At 37.3% G+C, this 19,446-nt stretch overlaps 1 long non-coding RNA gene across 4 annotated transcripts in view; it reads left to right on the plus strand.

Annotated features, from left to right (window-relative positions):
* Nucleotides 1–19,446, plus strand: part of LOC113243979 (uncharacterized) — a 52,051-nt gene that overhangs the window by 4,294 nt on the left and 28,311 nt on the right. For all 4 annotated transcript variants that reach the window (XR_007188668.2, XR_006408404.3, XR_007188669.2 and 1 more), the window contains one exon: nt 171–284. This is a non-coding gene — a long non-coding RNA (uncharacterized LOC113243979). The remainder of the gene's footprint in view (nt 1–170; nt 285–19,446) is intronic.

Below are 19,446 nucleotides of genomic sequence, written 5' to 3' on the forward strand. Positions count from 1 at the left end.
AGCTTTATTTCTCTTTGAGAGAGAATGAGAAAGCTTCATGAAAGAAATTTGTGACATATATATAAAATATATAGAGATAACATGTAATACATATTTTATGTATATATAATATATATTAGTGTTTTTATACTAGTCTAAAGTACTCACAAATACTTTTTTTTTTTTTCCAGAAGGAAAGTTGGTGAGAACAATAAACTGTGACCTGTATATATCATGAGCAACAACCGAAACACAATGGGGGCAATTGGTGTGTAAGGAAGCAAACGGTAGAACAGAATTGTTAGGTTGGTAATTTTGTTTTGTTTTGCTTTTGCTTTTAATTGCAGACATGTAAATACTAAATTCTCATAGTGTTGAAGAACTGAAATAAATTGAAAGAATAACACTCCTCACCAGATGTTCAGTGTAAATGTTATATAAAAATGTAAATAATTATAGGATGTGAGACTGTCTTAGAGCAACAGCTATTGAGGGAATACAATTCACTAGTCTTTTGATATGGGTGTGGAGTTTATGCTAATTTCACTAGGGTTTTTCAACTATATGATCTGTGTTTAATTTGGAAGACCTGAAATTAACTGATGGGTCTTTATTTTGAATTTTCTGCATTGGTACAGATATTATTTAATTTTATTATTTTAAAAGCAGTGTTGGAAAGGGAAAAATTAACTTTGCCCTTCAAAGTTTGTCTAGCTGGTCTAATAATTAAATTGACATGAGACAGATTAATAGGAAAGAAAAACAAAGTTTAATAATATGTACACAGAGGCCCAATAATAAAATTGAGACCTTAAGAAATGACCAAGGCATGTAGCTTCTATATTTTTTGGACAAAGAAATATAAATCTGTGAGGAGTTGACAGGACAAAGTAAATTTATGTTCAGAAGCTTCAATTAGTAAGGAATTCTAAACAGAATTTGGTCTGGGTAGTAAGTTAGTAAAAGTAACAAGATTTGTTTATATAGGCTTCTTCGCCCTGAATTCCCTATCTTTGGTGATAAGGATGTCTCTTTACCTCCTGGTACAGGGAGGATACCTTTCACTTGAGAGATTTATTTCCTGCTTTCAGGAGACAAAGGAGGGTCAGAGTGTTCTTGCACTGGTTATTTTGAAAGTAATTTTAATTCAAAATAATCAGTATGCCATTGTGGCACATTTGGGGGCAGCCTGGGGCCCTTCAGCAGGTAATTCATTAAATACACAACTAAATATTTAAAAAATATTTCGTATTGTGAGATTATTAGTATACTTGTATTTACCGGTCAGAAAAAAAATGATCTAGGAAAGACTTTCAAAAAGGAGTAAGCCAGGAAGAACACTCTTCTTTCTTTACACTCATTTCCTGCGTGTTTGAACTCTTGATCTCATGGCTTTGAACACCATTGTTGTGAGAGGACTCCCTAATTAATAGTTCCAGGTCAGACAGCAGACTTGTATAACTAACAGTTTAATGAACATCTCTACTTGGATGTCTGATAGGCGTTTCATACATAACATGTCCCAAGATGAATCCTTGCTTGCCCTTGCCCCTAAGCCCTCACCAGACTTGCCCCTCCTGCACTGTTTATCTCAGTACAACTCTTGTACCCTTGGCTCAGGCCAATGATTTTGGAGTCAACAATGACTCCTTTCTTTCCCCAACACCCTGAGGCCGTCCATGAGCAAATCCTCTTGACTCATCCTTTGATTTTTTTCACTGTTTTTGAGCCACTCAAATGGCAAGTTTATATGCTTCAACCTAACATATCCAGAATCTGACTATTCTTATCTCCCTTATGATTTCCCTAGTTTTTACTGTTGTGTGGATTATTGCAATATCCATTCAGCTGGGTTCTATGCAAGGTAGTTCAGAGTGATCCTTTTATAATGTAAGTTTGGTTATGTTATGCCTACCCCCAATGCCCACTGGCTCCCATTTCATCTGTGATTAAAGACAAAGGCCTTAAAGTGGTCTAGAAGGCCCCACAATAACTACCCTCTGTTTACCTTCTTACTGCAATCCATCCTTTCTACCTCTCTTGTTTCATCTCCTATCATACTCCGTACCTGTTTCTTTCTCTTTTTTTTTTCCTTTTAAGTAGGCTCCAGGCCCAGCATGGAGCCCAGTGCGGGGCCTAAACTCACAACCCCAGAGATTGTGACATGAGCTGGGATCAAAGTCGACACTCAACCAGCTGAGCCACCAGGCACCCCTCCCTACCTGTTTCAATTTAGCCTAGTCTATATTAGTTTTCTATTGTTGTCAAAGCAAATGACCACAAATTACCACAAATTTAGCACTTTAAAACAATACAAATTTATTATCTCACAGTTCTGTAGGTCAGAAGTGCGGTTGGTTTAACTGTTTTCTCTGGTTTTTGGCAGAATTTTATGCTATGTTTGTAGGACTGTCCCTTTTTCCTTGTGGGCTGTTATCTAGGGCTTGCCCTTAGCTTCCAGAGGCCTCTTTCTGGTCCTTGCTCAGGGGACCTTACATCTCAGAGGCAGCAACAATGTATAGTATTCTTTTCATACTTGGTATCTTTCTGGTTTACTCTTCTGCCAAACCTCTCTTTCTAAAGCCAGAAAGTTCTCTGCCTTTGAGGTTCATGAAATTATGTGAGACCCACCTTGATAATCCAAGATAATCTCTTTATAAGGTCTGGAACTTTAATTCCATCTGCAAAATTATTTTGCCTGAAATATAGGAGTGTCCTAAGTTCTGGGAATTGGGACCTGGACAGGTTTGGGGTACTATTATTCTGCCTACCATTGGGCCTCTTGACCAAGCATGCTTCCATCTTAAAACCTGTATGCTTGCTGTCATGCTATGTGGAATATTCTTCCCCTGGATAATTACACAGCTCATTCCATCACTTCTTTCAGGTTTCTGCTTATCACCAGATTCTATCAGCCTCTTTGATCAGCCTTTAAAAGAAATACCCACTTGCCATTGCTCTTTTTTTCTCTTTAACCTTTTTTTTTTTTTCTTTCTCTGACCATTGCCTGACATAGAATATATTTGTTTACTTGTTTATTATGTCTCCCTCTACTAAAATCCCTGGCGGTCAGGGATTTTGATTTATTCCCCATTGGATTCCCACTACCTACAGCAGTTCCTGGCATATGGTAAAATGTTCAATAAGTATTTGTTGAATGAATGCAAATCACCAAAAAAGCCCTAGAGCCCTCACTCCATTAATCATGTCTGAGAAAAATGAGTCGACTAAGTCTGAATTGACCTAATAGAACAACTTAAAAAAAAACCTGTTATTCATAAGAAAATTATTAGTTGGTCAAATACCTTGCTGAAATTATTAGTGGCAACTTCTATAGCATCGCCCAATCTATCATAAAAGAAAACAGTTTGGCATTTTTTTTTAAGACTTATTTATTTATTTTAGGGAGGGAGGGGCAGAGGGAGAGAGAATCTTGAACAGACTCCCTACTGAGCGAGGAGCCCAATGCAGGGCTCTATCTCACAACCCTGAGATCATGACCTGAGCCGAAATCAAGAGTCAGATGCTTAACTGAGCCACTCAGGTGCCCCCCAGAGTTTGGCATTTCTATCCTTGGCATGCATAAACTAGCTCAAAGTTTTCATCTCTTCCACCTCTAAGTGCTGATAAGCTTTTTGATAATCTGTTCTAAAACTTGAAAGAGTGCAAGTCTGTACTTTTCAGAATCCATTTTTTCCATTTTTCAGAATAAGGATATATCTCATTTGCAAATTCTTGGTATTTCTCTTATTTAAAATATTTCCTCAAAGATTATTGACAGTGAGCCCTAAATCTATAAATGACTCTGGAATTAGAGATATTAATCCCCTCAAAGTTACCATTCCTTCTTTTTCTTTAACTCCCCTCCCTATGATGTTTGTTTTGTTCTTTCCTGTTTAAAATTGCTTTGCTTGGAGCAAAGAATGAGCACAAAATGAGATTTTTGAAGATTTTGCTTTCTATCTCCATCTGCAATGAGAAGAGATGTGAATACTTTTCTCTGAATTTAGCTAAACAGCCCCTTGTGGGAGTATCAGCTCATCCTGACATTTAGCCCCCCCTTCACCATTGTTAAGGGTTTCATCCCGAGTCTTTGTTCTGTGGCTGATCCATCCAGCAGCACCTTATGCAGTCTCTTTCGTTCCCTATGCATGTTTCTCTTTACTTTCCTCCTGGGTAAATATCTTTGATAATGTGGGCAGAATATTTTAGAGTTATCTATCCCTACTGAGCCATTTTCTATTTACGAATTTTCTCAATTCAGGGCACCTGGGTGGCTCAGTTGGTTGGGGTCATGATCTCAGGGTCCTGCGTTGGACTCCAAGTTCGGAGGGGAGTCTGCTCAAGGTTTCCCCCCTTGCTTTGTCCAAACTCCCCCTGCTAGCACATGCATGCGCTCCCTCCCCCCCAAATAAATAAATAAGTCTTTAAAAAAAAAGAATTTTCTCAGTGCAAGCATACCTATCCTTCTGAATTAAAACAGATATTTTTAAAAATAAAGTTTTGGAACGCATGCTAAGTGCGGGCAAGAAAATGTATTATATACAGCAGAACAGTTTTTTCTCAAAGTGTGGTCACTGGGCCACCTGAATCAGAATCATGGGACAGGGAGGAGTACTTATTACAATGTAGATCACCAATTACCGAATCAGAATTGGAAGGAGATAGATGAGAGGCTTGGGAATCACCATTGTTAATAAGTTCCTCAAGTATACTTTTTAAAATTTGTGAACTTTATCTGTCAAGGATATATGCAGAAGCATAAGCCACTGCTCCTAAGGAGACAATGCTATATTTAAGATGATAAGGCCTAAAAATAATACGTGGGAAATTAATGGCATAGAAAATAAGTGCAGTTGAGTCAGCAAGTCCAGTTGTTAGGGGAGGGGGAGGGCTATTCAGGTTTCATAGAGCAGGTGTGCATTGGTCATAAGAGATACTCAAGAACTGTTGAATTAATGACAGAGCTGTGCTGGTAGATGAAGAAAACATAACTTTTTTTTTTAATTGAAAAAGAACTTAGAATCCTCATCTTTCCTCTTATCATACAGCTAGGGAAATTGAGTTCCAGAGAAGTGATTTGACTCAGTTGCCTCCTGTCACACAACATGGTGCTATTGGAAAAGACTAGACCCAAGGTTTCCTAAATCCAGACTTGGTGATTTCTCCACTATTTCTTGAGAGATTAGGACTTGCTAAGAGTAAGGGGGAAGGCATTTTAAGAACTGGACTAAATTTAGTTGAATATATATAAAAGAGGTGTGTATTCACCAACATAGCACGAAGGGGGGAAGATTTGCTTGAGAGTCTGACGAAAGGTAAATTGTGATCAGATTGTGAGCAATTTTGAATACTAGGGTGAAGGATGTAGATAGTGGAGAGCTGCTGAAAATTTTGGGATAAGATAAAAGCAATGTATTGGTAAAATTAACCTATAGTTGCCACTGGGAAAGATAAGAGGGATGAAATGCCAGAACCAGGGAGAAATGGGAGGAGTTAGCTTCAGGTCCATAAGGAGAAAATTCAGACCCAGACTGATAAAAGAATGGATGTGTGACCAAATTTAAAGAAGGGATCAATAAAACATGGAAAGTAGTTTCATTCTAGTCTAGTTTAGGACTTTCCTTTTTCTTTTATTTTTTAAATTATTTTTTTAAAGATTTATTTATTTGAGAGAGAGAGCAGGGAGGGGGAGGGGTGTGGGGAGAGGGAGAGAGAAACTTAAGCTGACTCCACCCTGAGCGTGGAGCTCAACCTGGGCCTCACGAACCTAAGATCACCACCTGAGCTGAAACCAAGAGTTGGACACTCAACTGCCTGCGCTACCCAGGTGCCCCAGTTTCCTTCTTTTTTTAGTTGACTAACATTTTAGCTGTAGTTTTTAAAAAGCAAGGAATTCACTCTTTCTCATACCATTGTAGGGCCCAATTTCCTATTTTCAAAACTAACTAACTAACCAAATATAAGTCTTACATTTAGGAGACCATTAAAGCACTATATTAAAATACTAGATAATTCAACAAATCACTTAAAGAAACATCTATGTGTTGTTAGGCAGTGTGCCAAGTTTTGGGCCATTAAAAATGCATAAGATAAGGTTTCTATATTAGGGTTCTCCAAAGTAACAGAACCAATAGGATGTGTACATATTAATAAGGTTATTATATATCCTTATCCTTGGCTCATGTTAGGGAAGCTAAGAAGTCTCAAGATCTGTGGGATGAATTGGTAAGCTGGAGACCCAGGAGAGTCAGTTTTTAATCCAGTGGTCAGCAGGCTCAAAACTCAGGGGGACTGATGTTAGTTACAGTTTGAGTCTGATGGCAGGAGAAAGACAGTGTCCCAGTTTGAAGGCAGTCAGGCAGGAAGAATTCTCTCATACTTGGGGAAGGGTTAGATTTTTTTGTTCTGTTCAGGCTTTCAACTAATTAGGTGAAGCCCACCCACATGATAGAAGGCAATCTGCTTTACTCTGTCTACTGATTTAAATATTAATCTCATACAGAACCCCAGAATAATGTTTGACCAAATATTTGCTCAGCACGTGGCCCAGCCAAGTTGGCACAAAATTAGCCATCTCAGTTGCTGTTCTCAAGGAGCTGACAGTTTACTGGGAAAGACAGACAAGTAAAATAATCATAGCTTTAATGTTTCAGTATAGATATTTTTTAAGTGCTATGCAAACGCAAAGGGGAGAATGATAAATTCTGCCTGTGGAGAGAGGGGAAGTCAATGTAGTTACAGGAAAAATAGCTTTTGTTTAGAAAAACACCTCAGTGGGTTGTTTTGTTTGTATGTATCAGGCTCTCTGAGCAGTGCAAGAATAACCCAGGACATCTCCACATCACTCTGGTTGGGAAATAAATGTGCATTTGATGGTTGGATATAGCCAGGAGATTAAGAGCTAGAATCTAAGACGAAATCAAAGCAACCCAAAAATATATTGCTTTCCAAGAGGGTGGTAGATTGTGGAAAAGAGAATGCAAGTGCAGAAGTTGAAATGGATGGCGTAGATCAAAAGACAAAGGAAGCAGAAATGCATAGAGAGAAAGCTGATGTAGAGAAGCCGACCTCTCCTAAGCTCCCTCATACCTGCCAAAGGAAGTGAACCAAACTTGAGAAAATGAAGACATCAAGTGTAGACTTTAATATAATTGTAGAAAGACCAGTATTATATTAAGAGGATGGAAATCTGAATAGAGAAATGTATTAAATCCTCAGAATAGATTTTTGTTACATTGGCATTGTAGGTTCTTTAGCTTAAATATAGAACTGGCAATTTTTTCTTGAGGAAAGGATAGATTATGACACTTACTGTAGAATTATGTAGAATTCGGTGGTAAATGGTTTAGTAAAGTTTTATAGTTTGTTTCTTTTATAGTCTGAGACTATAAAATAAAACATTTGAACTGAAAATGTCTTGCTCTTACCCAATTTCATCTTCCCAATGCTTGTCATGCTCTCTTGCTTTTTCTTGGCCAGCATACTGCTTTGTTTTAAGCCAAGCATTTGAAAGTGTCAAATAAAAGTACTGTTGCAGTCAGGCAACAGCTGACTTTGTTTTTACTCAAGTGTGAGATAGCACCTACAGATGTCAACTGGGATTCTTTTTTAATGAAATAATTTCTATGAACTCCAAATACACTAAAACATTGCCAGAATTACCTTTGAAAATGTAGTGTACAGTAGTCGGTTTAGATTCCAGCAACAACTCAAATATATCAAATACTCATTCTCCTAGAGACCTGGTGAGATCGATACAATAAAATTGACAATTTTACCTTTTTAAAAAAATTCACTCTTGATATCCTTTTCATTTTATACATTTTTCTACAAATTGTCATCTTATATGTTTCTCCATGTTACTGCCATCTAAGACAGACTGGAAGCCAAAGGCACGTTTGTGTTGCCTAACCACCCCCATGTACAGTAGACTAGACACCACTTGATTATGGGGACAACGAAAGGAAGGTGGGAGTTATTTCTCACTATTTAAAAAATGTCTGAATTTGGGAAATTTCAATAGGAAGCAGACATGATTGAGAATTTGGATATAAATAACTTATTTCCGTTTTCAGTACCACATAGTAAAAGATTCAGAGTGAACCATTTGAAGTCAACAAAATTAACACATTTTTTTCAAGAGTGAAGGGTTTTATAGTCTGTAGGCTAAAATTGGGGTCTGAGTTTAAAAAGTCTGTGAGGTACAAAGTTTAAGCATTCAAAAAAAAGTTTAAGGGTTCAGAGAGAAACTTAAGCGAATACAATGTGGGTTAACAGCCTTAGGAAAGATCAAGGATGAGAAGAGCTATAAAAAGAACAGATAAAGCATGCAGAGTAACAGAATTGCATATTGTTATGGAGGCTCATTAAAAGAAAATTAGGACAAACTGGTAAAGGTTTCCAAAGGGCAACATTTAGGACACACAAGGTTGGCAACTCAGGTAGTCATTAGTGGTATAACTTATAATTAAAACTAAAGGGAATAGACTTGAGTTAAAGCCTGTGTCGATAGGTATGAAAGGTTTAAAGGAGCAAACTTAGATTCTGGCTATAGCTATGGTCAAGATGTTCTCAAAGTTTAAGTCTAATTCTTTAAACCTATGCTAAGGTAATTGTATAACATGAGACCACATTTGGAATGTTCTTTAACTATATCAGAATGGCATCACATACACTAGTAAAGATTAGCAGGTCTGTCGGACCAAGTTCTAGAATAAAGTTGAACAGAAGAAGAAAGAAAATCTCAAAAGATCATGAACCCAGGAGTAAGATCTTTAGAAAAGAGATTTTCATCTGGAACTCTACATAATAATTGTGCCTTATATGGGAGGATCTGCCAACTGGGACCTGCCTGAGGCAGAATAAGGTAGCGGTATTCTAGGTATTCTGGCCACAGCTAAAAGACAAAATGCTTTTTAAGACTGCAAAATTTCATTCATGTTCCTTAACTTCTTGAATTCTGTCTTTATGCACTAAAAAGAGATAGCGTAAACAGGGCTCTTTTTGGACTACAATCTTTCTAGCACAATAGCTCTTCTAGTAAGTCAGGAATCAGACTTACAAAAATATTTAAGGAAACTTCAGATGTAGCTAGAGAAAGATCAGTTGGTGCACTTGAACTATTTATTTCCATTTAGAACATTGAACCTCTTAGTTTACTTATCTATCCTCCAATACTCTAACTTGCTCTGGAAATCAATACAAAAAATAATGGTCGTACTTCATGCCTGTGATGTGTCAAAAACTACATTTTGGAGGACTGCAGAAAGAATTAAAAATAGAAATATCCATAATCATTGGCTCAGACATGCTAAATGCCTTCTTTACCCGTCCTGGATGAAAGAGAAAACCATTTTATAGCCCCTGATTTCTTCAAAACAACCACAATCCCATAATAATGTTCTCTAATAAAGATACATATACGTAAATTACAAGAAGTTGGATTCTATAGAGAAGAAATGAATAGAAGTCATCTCAAGGTGTAGTAATGCTGAAACACACACACACACACACAAACACACGCAGGTCTAAATAAAATTTTTAGTACAGATCTGGGAGGAGCCCTTAGAAATTATGTCCCTCAATAACCTCCTTTTGAAAATGTCAAGACTAAGACTTAGAGACGTAAACTTACATGCCCAAAGGCTCGGTAGTGATAGAACCATTACTACAGTTTTAGGTTCTTAGTTTAGTACACATTCTCGAGTTTCTAAAAATTGATGTTACTATTCTTTGTTCTATTAAGGCATCATTATAATCATCACGTATTTGTAGAATATCTTTTGTATAATAGAATATCTTTCTTTTTATTTATTAGTAATTCTATAACTATTTTAATTTATTTAGCACTTAGATTTTTTTCTTCCAGTGCATCATGTATTTCACTAGCAGGTAATCCCATGTCACACCCTCATCCTATCCCATTTCACTCTCACCTGGTGTCTGAAGGATAGAGTTATTCAGGCATTTCTTAAGCTCATGACAACTACTAATATGCTTTTAAAATATTTCAAACTTAAAAGGGTTTTGAGCTGCAAAAGATCAGATTTTCTTACAGATATTTCCAGCCTTTTATCCAGAACTATACTCCTAGAAACAACTCCCTAAGAAAAACTCAAAATGTTCTCTCTGTTCTTTTCCCTAAAGTTGTTTAGCTATTCTGGATCTTTGGCATTTTCATACAAGTTTTAAAATCAGCTTGCCACTTCTACAAAGTAGTCTGCTGGAATTTTGACTAGGATGTCTTAAGTCTATAGATCATTTTGGAGAGAAGTGATTTCTTAAAAATATTGAGTCTTCTAATCTATGAACATAGTATATCTCTCCATTTACTTAGGTCTTCTTTAATTTTTCTCAGAAGTGTTTATAGTTTTTAGTGACTAAGTCATAAACATTTTTATCAAATTTATTCTTAAGAATTTCATAATTTTGATGCTATCTCAAATGGTGAATTTTAAAATCAATTTCTGATTGCTCATACGAATTTATAGAAATATAATTGGTTTTTGTATATTGACTTTGCCATCTTACTAAACTCAGTTTTAGTTCTTATAGCTTATTTGCAGTTTCTTTAGGATTTTTACATAGATGATTACATCACTTGTGAATAAACAGAGGTTTGTATCTCCCTTTCCAAACTGTTTGCTTTTATTTCTTTCTTCACTTTATTATAGTGATGGGACCTCCAGTACAGTGTTGAATAGAAGCAGTGAGAGTGGACATCCTTACTTTATTTTCCATTTTAGTAGTGATACGTTTAGTTTTTCACCATTAATATAATACTAGCTATAGGATTTTCAAATATGTCTCTTATTAAGTTGAGAAAGTTCCTTTTTATTTGTATTTTTGTGAGGTAATATCCAAACTGAAAAAGTAATTGTCGACTTGGCATAATTTTGAGTAATTAAAATATTGCATCTCAATTATGTTTCTTAGTCCTGACGTATATATCTTTTCAATAAAATTTTCATCCATAATAATAGTAGGTGAGTCAGAACTCTTCCTTTGCTTTGGACAAAAACCCCTACATTGGCTGAAGTAAAAGGGGGAGGGGTTATTTGTGTAACGGAAAGTCATGCACACTGACCTGTGGTTCTGTCAGGACCATTTCTCTCTCCTGGCATCTCTGCTGTTCTCCTTTCTTGCACTATTCTTAGCCTTTCTTACTGTGATGGCTAAAATGGCTATAGCAGTTCTACATCTTACATCTCCTCAGCCTTAAGGCCACTAGAAGAGTGTGTCTGCCTCTGTCTTGGAAATCTCAGCCAAAGTCTTGCTGTATTTTTGCCCTAGATTGGGTCACTTGTCTATCCTTAAATAAATTAGCCTGGCCTGGGCAGTGTGATGAGTTGAATAGGTCAAGCCTGTGTCCAGTGCACCACCTGGAGTTGGGGTGAGGCCTGAGCCAAAAAAACCACACAGCCTAAGAGTGGCAGAGGTCCTGCCCTGAAAGGAAATAAGGATATGCTTACCAACTTAGAAGGAATAGATTATTGACTAATCAGAGTCAATAACAGTTCACTGTGCTAATATTTCTTCAGCACACAGTATGTATAAAACCCCTTAAATCTCATTTATTTCTCCTCAAAACAACCCTATAATGCAGGGACTGTTATTATTCCAATTTACCGTGTGAGGAAGCTGAGGTTGAAATGTCACACAGACTCAAACTCAGGTGGTCTGAATTCAGTGGGCAAGTGATTAAATCAGTATGGCTCTAGATATTATATTTAAATTCTGGGCAATAAGATGGGAAAGGTGGAGGCATAAGATACCTACTAACAGAATTGGTCCCTTTTTGTTAGGAATACAGTAGCTTTCCTGGAAGCCTTAAATAGTAAATGTCCATTTACATTGCATTAGCCAGAGACAAATCATACGTCAACCACTAGCTGAAAGACATCTAGGGAAATGGGTTTTTATAACTGGTTATTTTTCTGCTCCAAAAAAATTTTGAGGTTCTACTTTTAAGAAGTAAGGAGTGGCTATTGGATAGGCAATTAGCAGAGATAATATTAACACCCACTCTTCGTATATCCAGTGCTATGCAACCAACCACCCCAAAATCTAGTTACTAACAATGACGACATTTAATTTGCTCACAAATCTGCATTTTCTCAGGGCTCAGCAGGGTAGGTCCTCTCTGCTCTACTCTGCATCAGTTGGAGTGGCTCAAGGCTGAAGGCTAGAATCATGTGAAGGCTCACTCATTCAGTCACACATCTGGAGGATTATGGCTGTTACCTGGTACCTCCACTGGGCTGTGACTGGAATACCTGTGTGTGGCTCTTCTATGTATGTAGCTGCTTGGCTTCCTCACAGCATGGTGGCTGGGTTCTAATGATAAAGGCAAAGTTCTGTTGCCTTTTATGACATAGCCTGGAAGTCATATGGTTTCACTACTGCTGTAGGCATAGGTCTACCTCAATTCAAAGGAAGGGGACCTAGCATCTTCATATTGTGAGAAGAACATGTGGGATGAGATATTATTGGTGCTACCTTTAGAAGGTATAATCTGCCAGTAAGTGCTTATGTATCATTATTCTAATGTCTGAACATGAATATTTCTTTTTTTTAGTTTGAATCATTAATTAAATGTTTAATGCAAACATTTTAAAAAGGAAATTGCAAACTAGAAAAAAATTCCCCTGAAAACACTTAATGTAAATAACTCCTTGAGATGGTGCTTTTTACAAAAGGTTTGTCAGAATATTTCGTTTCTGCAAACATCAATGAAAGCATTCTTTTTCCTTCCTTCCCTTCTTTCTTTTCTAGAGTATTCTTTTTAAAAACAAAAGCTGGGGGGCGCCTGGGTGGCGCAGTCGTTAAAGCGTCTGCCTTTGGCTCAGGGCGTGATCCTGGCGTACCGGGATCGAGTCCCACATCGGGCTCCTCTGCTTTGAGCCTGCTTCTTCCTCTCCCACTCCCCCTGCTGTGTTCCCTCTCTCTCTGGCTGTCTCTCTGTCACATAAATAAATAAAATCTTAAAAAAAAAAAAAAAAAGCTGGACCATGTTGTTTGTCCTCTTAAAATGTTTCAGTTCTTCTCATTATAACCTAAATACAATAAAATCTTTTTACCAGGGTTTATGAGCCTGGTTTCTTTCTTCAATTTTCTTCTCTCCTTCCTTGGCTGTGCTTCTGTTATAGGACATGTCAGTTGTGCAAATATTTCAGCTTCTTTTATTCTTCTAGTCCTTTGTACATGCTGTTTGCTTCACCAGGGGCTCTCTTCCTCCAGTGCATTGAATGGACCCCTGATCATTCTTCACCTTCTTAGAAGGCCTTTAAATAGGTGATCAGCTAAGACATTATATATCAACATTTATTTTTACTCATTTTTTATTTATTTCCCACTCTGAAATGAAGCTTCATAGCTGTAGAAACCTCATCAGTTTGGTCATTGCTATGTATCTGTGTATACTACTGTGCGTGACATTTCATCGTAATCCAATGAGCTAGGTACTATTGTCATTGCCAATTTACTGATAGTAACTGAAGCCCAAAGCCCTGTTGGGGAACAAGAATGTCCTGTCCCCTTCAAGGTCCTTCTAGCTGGCCTAAGAATCAAATTGACATGAGACAGATTAGCAGGAGAAAATCAAATTTAATAGTGTATGTACAGGGAATCCACACAGACATGGAATTTGCAAAGACAGGCAGCAAGGCATCTTGAATTAAGGAGAAGGGGTTAAGGGTCTGGGACTTCAAAGGGAATGAATGCAGTCCTCAAGAAGAATGAAAAAGATGGTAAAAAATGTTTTCTGGGTCACTCAGAAGCAATGGGATGAAGAAAACACTTTGATCAAACAGACCTTGCAAGGTTCCTCCCTGTCTATCATACCTAGTTCATATCATAATGTAGTTATCTATGGTGATAGCTCTCTTTCTGGAGCAGGTCCTCCACCTAAATTCTTTTTAATCAGTTATAGGGGAGGTAAAGAGCTTTTCCTGAACCTGCTGTGTCTTGATTACTTTTGACTCCAAGTAATCTTTATGCCAAGATGGCATACATATTTTGGGGGACCTGTCGCAAACTTCTTCAGTCTGTAGGTAGTAAGTAGATGACAAAACCAGACCTGGAACCCAAGCACTTGGACTGCAGAAGCAATGCTCTGATTCACATGCTCTAAATGATTTGGTAAAAATGAGAAAGCATGCATTAATTTGGCCTGTCGTAGCTGATCAAGAGAGGAGTTGAGCCCATTTGAGCAGGGCCTTAAGTGATGGATACAGCTTCGTTGGATGGTGATGGGAAGATAATAGATAGATAGATAGATAGATAGATAGATAGATAGATAGATCACTACTATGAGTTATGAGCCAGGTGTTCTTCTAAGAGCTTTACAATATAAAACTCATTTAAACTTGCCTTGCTGGATTATAGTATCTTATTAAGAAAGAAAGAGGGATGGTTGTTAGTTACTTAATAGTTAGTAACTCAATAAAAGAAGATTGCCTTTAGGATGGGAAAAACTCCTAAATTTGTCTAAGCTGAGAGAGAACAGGCAGTAGAGAAGAGATGACTGACTGAGAAAGAAGAGTTGGGGGAAAGATGGGACATGTACTAGAGAAAAACAAGAGGGGTTAAATCTAATTACAGACAAAAGTTAGACTTGGTAAGAGGATAGGTTAAATACAGAGATGATTTCAGGCAGAGGAGATGCTAGGGAAATAGATGGCGTTAATGTCAGATCGATTAGTTTGCTGAGGGTGTACATAGCTAAGGTAGATGACTGAAGGGACATAGAAAAGATTTGGAGTAGCCTCTCTGGGCAACATGACAAGGAAAAAAGAAAGGTGAAATAAAGATGGCCGGGTAGAGTGAGGATTCACTGAGGTTAGAGAGCATGAATATATGGTGATACCAAGTAGTACCATTGAGTGACTTTCAAGCAATGCACAGCAGTCTGCAATGGAACAGAAATCCATGTTTGGGTTTACACTTCTCAACATCACTTCTCAGGCAGTTGTTGATAGCTGGACATATGGATTCATGTGAATGTCATGCTTGTCATATTTTTTTTAAAGATTTTATTAATTTATTAGAGAGAGAGAGCACAAGCAGGGAGAAGGGGCAGAGGGAGAGAGAGAAGCAGACTCCCAGTGAGCAGGGAGACTGTCTCGGGGCTCGATCCCAGGACCCTGAGATCATGACCTGAGCCAAAGACAGGTGTCCCACGTTTTGGTATTTTTTATTGTTTGCCTTAAGGTTAGGTAAAGAGCCAAGTGAAGCTAGGAGAAAGGATAGAATCATGGGTCAAAGCAATATGAATTGAGGCTATGAATACTAGACCGAGAGCAAGGAGACCTGAGTTCCAACCCTCCCTCCATTTTCTAGAGGGTTGACCTTGGGTCATCTCCCTTAGTTCCTTCATCTTTCTAACAAAAGTGTTGAAGTAAATCAGCTCTCAAATTTGGCTATACATAGAATTACCTGGTGAAGTTTAAAAAAATATTATTCTTGGTCCCTATCTTAGAACAATTAAATCAGAGTGGGAGGTGCAACCTAGATATCTGTCTCTTGTTTTGTTTTTGTTTTTTTAGAGTATGTCAGGTGATTTCTCTTTTACTCCAGCTTTTTTTTTTTGAGATTTAATTAGCATATAACATTGCATAAAATTAAGGTATACAACATGATGATTTGATATATTTGATGTCTATATTGTGAAATGGTAACTGCAGTAGTGTTTGTTAATATATTTATCATCTCGGTTACCTTTTTTGGTACTAAGAACTTTTAAGATTTACTCTTAGCCACTCTTAAGTATGCACTACATAACTATAGTCATCATGCTGTACATTAAATTCCCCAGTCATCTTATAATCGGAAGTTTGTACCCTTTAACCACCTTCACGCATTCTCTCCACTTCCCACCCCTGTCAACCACTGATCTAGCTTCTGTTTCTATGAGTTTTGTTTTTTGTTTTGTTTGTTTGTTTTTAGGTTCTACATACAAGTGAGGTCATACAGTATTTCTTTCTTTGTCTGACTTATTTCATTTAGCATAATGCCCTCAATGTCCATCCATGTTATTGCAATGCCAAATGATTTCTATGGAGCAGCCAGAGTTGAGAACCACTAGGGTAGATGATCTCTAACATTTCTTCTCTGTTCTGTTTGACTAGAGGTCTCAGTGAAGGCAAAAGCAAGTTCAGTTATAGTGAGTGAGTGGGAAAAATAGGTCAGAAAGTGAAATTTCAAGTTGGTGATGAGGTTTGGAGAAAGGCCCTCCTTGTAGATGGTCCACACTACCTAGGGTTGAATTTTCTGGTGGCACAGAAAGAATTTTTTTTACTGAATTTCTATTAGGGCCGCTGTGCAAAGAGTCCATAGAATAAATGCCATAGTCAAACAATTGATAACACATGGGTTCTAGCCTGTGCCAGTCTCAGCATTTATAGACCAAGCTAACACCATTAAGTCACCTGGGGCCTTCGCTCAGCTGACACTGATAAAACCATAGAGCTTTGTTAGCTACTAATTCCTTTTATGCTTTTCATGGCTGTCACCCTTTAGTCTAGAATGCGGACTCTTCAGGCATTTATTTCTTATTGTCTTCTCTATCCTGCTCTGTGCTTTTCCTCTCTGAGTCATCCTCTCATTGCTTCCCACTGCTGACCTCTCTCACAACCCTTTCTACTGCTTTCTGGAAATATTCTATTCTCTACAACATCCTCAATCTCTTCATGGAACTCACTGTATTCTTGTTCTAATGTAAACTTGGCTTTTCCTTGACATCATCACTTCTCAGGCAGCTTTCTTTAAAGATGCTAGCCATTCTTTCTTCATTTGTATCTCTGGGCCAGGAAGTGATATTCATTTAGACTTTCATTGGTACTTCCAAACCTTGACTCTCCAACCATGTCCTTTTTTTTTAAGTTGTATGATACTCCATTCTAACACGCACTACCCTACCTCAACTAATCTGGTCACTTACATGATTACTGAGGACTATGACAAGTGGTTCCTCATCAAAAAGAATGTGAAATGAAAATTGTCTTCCTCACATGTCTTCTAGGTCCCCACTACCTCTCTCTGGGAAGGAACTATCATCTCCAATTTTTGGATATCCTTCCAGAGATATTTTATGAAAGTAGAATCATATGTATTTATGTATATGTATGCATATTTATGTATAAATTGTTTCTTAGAAATATACAAGTGTTAAGATATTATATAGACACTGTTCTGAAAACTTCTTTTTTTTTGCCTAACAAAATATTTTAAATAATTTTTCCCGTTAGTACATACAGATTTTCCTTCTTAAAAAAAAGTCTTCTGCTATTGCAAATGAGGCTACTATTCATAGCATTTTACCTGTGTCATCTTTTATATTTGCAAGTTATTTGTGGCATCAGTTCCTAGAAGTGAGATTGCTGGGTCAAGTTATTTGCTTTTTAAAAGTTGTGGTAGATAGTGACAAAATTGCTCTCCATAGGCTGTGTGCTGATTTACACACCCATCAGTGATGTTTCAGAGTCAGTGTTTCATTATCCTTGCCAACACAATATTTGATTCTTTGTTTTCCCTTTGCCAGTTTGATAATTGAAAATTATTTCATTGAAGTTTTAATTTGCGGTTCTCCTACCTTGAGTGAAGATGAACATCTTTTCAAATGCTTAGCTCTTTATTTCCCTTTCTGTGATTTCTTGACCATCTCCTTTGCCTATATTGTGATACCGTGATTCATAATAAGAAATACATATTTTGGTCTTCATCCCCATTTCTGACACAGAGTTATTTATTTATTTATTTATTTATTTATTTATTTATTAGATTTTATTTATTTGAGAGAGAGATAGAAAGAACACGAGCGGGAAGGAGGGGCAGAGGGAAAGGGACAAGCAGACTTCCCACTGATCAGGGAGTTCAACTTGGGAGTGTGCCGATCCCAGGACCCTAGGACCCCAGAACCCCAGGACTATGACCCTAGCTGACCCTAGCCAAAGGCAGATGCTTAACCAACTGAGCCACCCAGGTGCCTCTGGCACAGAGCTTTTTAAACCTATGGAATTAGGAATTTCCTAAGTAATGAGAGCAGTGAAGATGTCTTTTGTTATGTCAGTGAGGTGATTTTGGACCCCACCTAAGGTTGCTAGGAGAACCAACCATGTGAGTAAGGGGTTGGCACTTTCAGTCCCATTCTCCTGTCCTCTGAGGAGGGGAGAGGGGACGGAGGTTGAATCAATCACCAATGACCAATGATTTCATCAATTGTGCCTTTGTAATGAAGCTTCCATAAAAATCCAGAAGGAGTCATTTCAGAGAGCTTCTGAGTTGGTGAGACAGAACTCTTGCATATACCACCATGCTGGGCCTCACGAGGACAGAAGATACTTTGTTCAGGACCTCACCCTATGTATCTCTTCATCAGCTTGTTGATTGTATCCTTTAATATCTCTTGTAATAAAACTGGTAATCATGTAGGTTTTGTGTGCTGCTCTAGCAAATTAATAGAACCCAAGCAGGGGGTTGTGGGATCTTCTAATTTATAGCTGATCAGGCAGAAGCACTGTTAACCTGAACTTGTGATTGGTATATAAAGTGGAGGGTAGTCTTGTGGAACTGAGCCCTTAACCTGTGGAATCTAATGCAATCTCTGGGTGGTGGTAGAATTGAGTTGAATTGTAGGACATCTAGCTGGTGTCAGAGGATTGACTGGTGGAGTGGGAAAAAAACACCACACGTTAGAATGGGGTTCAGAACACTACCTATCTTCTTACTGTTTTGTTACAGGATTTTACATGATAAGGAAAATAGACCTCTACTGATATATGAATTGAAATACATTTTTTACTAATTTGTTGAATGGTTATTTGGGTTTTGATGTTTGTTGTGGAGAACAAATTTATTTGCATTGTTTACTGATCTCTCCATTTTGCTATTTTATGTCATGCCTATACTTTTCCTATTTTGAAATTAATTTAAAAAATTTCTGTACCACATGGTGACCATAGTTAATAATACTATATTGCATATTTGAAAGTTGTTGAGAGTAGATCTTGATAGTTCTCATCACATACACAAAATACTTTATAGCCATGTATGGTAACAGACATTGACTAGACATTGTGATCATTTTACAATATATAAAAATACCAAATCATTATTCTGTTGTACACCTGAAACCAATGTAATGTTTTAGGTCAATTATACTTCAATTTAAAAAAAAATAAAGAAATTCACATTAGTTTTGTTAGAAAAAATACTTGAAAAATATTTTATTATTATAAAAATTAAGGACCTTCTCAAAATTCCACTTAGGGTGAATTTTGCCAATAAATGTCAACTAAGAAAAAAATGACTTTGTTTCTTCCAGTACTTTAATTTTTATATAAAAAGTTTTAGTCCATCTGAAATCCTAGCCTTTCTAACTCTTGCCACCATCTTGGATCACTTCAGTGCTGATGACCTTTTCAAACTCCCACCCACCTTGGTCCTTGATCTCCTCTGCTCCAACAG

Source organism: Ursus arctos, unplaced genomic scaffold (genome assembly GCF_023065955.2).
Source record: "Ursus arctos isolate Adak ecotype North America unplaced genomic scaffold, UrsArc2.0 scaffold_4, whole genome shotgun sequence".
Classification (NCBI taxonomy): Eukaryota; Metazoa; Chordata; class Mammalia; order Carnivora; family Ursidae; genus Ursus; species Ursus arctos.